The sequence below is a fragment of the Lynx rufus genome, unplaced genomic scaffold (genome assembly GCF_022079265.1).
Source record: "Lynx rufus isolate CCGP_SWC_20201006 ecotype Redwood Valley unplaced genomic scaffold, mLynRuf1.p SCAF_7, whole genome shotgun sequence".
Taxonomy (NCBI): domain Eukaryota; kingdom Metazoa; phylum Chordata; class Mammalia; order Carnivora; family Felidae; genus Lynx; species Lynx rufus.
Window position 1 is genome coordinate 109,300,457 of NW_025814889.1, and position 2,414 is coordinate 109,302,870.

Below are 2,414 nucleotides of genomic sequence, written 5' to 3' on the forward strand. Positions count from 1 at the left end.
ACCGAGGAAAAGTATTTACCTTGAAACTCAAATGTAATGTTTCAAGTTTTTACATTGATCTGTCCAGTCATCCGCCATGAAGTCTGTCCAACTTTTCTTTGACGGCTGAATACAGCTGTCACGATACTTAAATGGTTGTTCCTCAATGGCTACTGGATCTCAATCTGCTGCGTTAAGGGGCCACATGCCAATTTTGCAGCAAATCTCAGCTCCCTCTGAAGGAGTCATTCCAGTTTGCTCTTTCTTCTCCTGTGTCCTCCTTCAATACATGTTATTGCATTCTTTTTCCATATCAAATAAGTTCGATGAACAAAAAAGGCAGAATGATGGAGGTGAAATGTCATCTTTACTATGGATACAGGTGAATTTGGAGTATGCAGCTTTGGTGAATTTTAATAATAGGTTTCCTATTAATGCATCAGAGCAAATCTTTCTAGAGAGAAACTGAAATATAAACCAGAATGTGATAAAAAAAAAAAAAGTAGCCCACCAAACTGTCTGAACAGATGTCAATTCTCTGTTTAGGAAGAACTAAACGTTTTAAATTTACCTCTAGTATTACTGCCTCATTTTCTCATATTTTAATAATTATCTGTAATCACTTCTCGGTCTTTTGGCTAAGATCAAGTATGGTATCTGTCCTTATCAGTTTAATAATTATTCCTGGAAAATGGAAGCCCATTGGTCAGAAAGCTCTAACTTTATCATTTGCACCAAAAAATATTTTTCAAACCTGAAAGTTTATTTTTAAGAAAAGGTTTTATTTTCTGCACAGCCTGCGTTGAGAATGATAGGCTTGGGGAATTCTTATTGGAACATAAAATGACTTCCGTTTTCTCAAGTGGTTTCTCTCTTATTGCTTCTTTTGAACTCCATCCTAATCTTGATGACCCTCTTTGCTTATAAATCACCCCTTGTCTACAGGGACTTATGTAACTTTTGACTTTGGAAATATCAAATCTAGACCAAAACAGAAAAGAAAGAAAGAACAAATAAGAACACCTGGAAAAACTTTCAGCTGGCTACATAGCTCAATCAAGTATTTTCCATAATAAGATTAATATATATATACACTTAGATCAGATATTCTGATTGGACTCATTTTTCTCTATTGTCCTAAGTGCAAGGAAGATATCTTTTTTATAATAATGTGACTCTAATCTTATATTCATTCTTAGGGCAGATGCTAGTGTACTGTTAGAATTCTTCTGTGTGTTTAACATTTCTTCCCTGTTTGTTTCCTGTACATTAAAAAAAATTTTTTAAGGTTTATTTATTTTTGAGAAAGAGAGCACGAGTTGGGGAGGGGATGAGACGGGGAGACACAGAATCTGAAGTAAGCTCCAGGCTCTGAGCTGTCAGCACATAGGCTGACAGGGGACTTGAACCCACAAACCGTAAGATCATGACCTGAGCCAAAGTCAGACACTTAACTGACTGAACCACCCAAGTGCCCCTCTCTCTCTCTCTATCCCTATATATATATATATATATATATATATATATATATATATATTTCTTTTATATATATTTCTTTTTTAATTTTAATGTTTATTTTTGAGAGAGAGTGACAGAACATTAGTGGGGGAGGGGCAGAAAGAGAAAGGGAGACACAGAATCCAAATCAGGCGCCAGGCTCAGAGCTGTCAGCGCAGACCTGGATGTGGGGCTCAAACTCGTGAATGGTGAGGGGCGCCTGAGTGGCTTGCTCGGTTAAGCGGCTTCGGCCCAGGTCATGATCTCACAGTTCCTGAGTTCGAGCCCCGCGTCAGGCTCCGTGCTGATGGCTCAGAGCCTGGAGCCTGTTTCAGATTCTGTGTCTCCCTCTCTCTCTGCCCCTCCCCTGTTCATGCTCTGTCTCTCTCTGTCTCAAAAATAAATAAACGTTAAAAAGAAATTAAAAAAAAAAAAAACAACAAAACTCGTGAATGGTGAGATCAAGACCTGAGCCGCAGACACTTAACCCACTGAGCCACCCAGGTGCCCTCTCTACAGTTTTGTTTTTTGTTTTTTTTTTTTACCTTAAATTGGTCATTTTCCCACACCATGATCATTTTTTTTTAATTTCTCCTTTTGGTATATTCTGTTTTCTACCCTTTTCCCCATACTATCTTCAAGATACAAAACCTATTAAATGTGAGTAGATGTCTCTATGCCACAAATCCAGATTCATATACAAATAATGACAGGCTTTGGATAAATGTCATTTGGCTTTGAAGAAGCAAAATAATCTATATCACACTGCTTAATCTCTGTGTTATCAAGACTTCACTAATGTTACACTTATTCTTGCTCTTCCAGAAAACCCAATCCAAAAAGATAAAAGATACAAGTAACATTATTGTTCCTTTCAAGCACTTTTGAAAAACTCATTAATATGAACATCCGTCTGCTAACTTTCAATACATAACACT

At 37.1% G+C, this 2,414-nt stretch overlaps 1 pseudogene; it reads left to right on the forward strand.

Moving 5' to 3' along the window:
* Positions 1-597: 597 nt before the first annotated feature.
* Positions 598-810, forward strand: LOC124502839 (uncharacterized; annotated as a pseudogene).
* Positions 811-2,414: the final 1,604 nt, after the last annotated feature.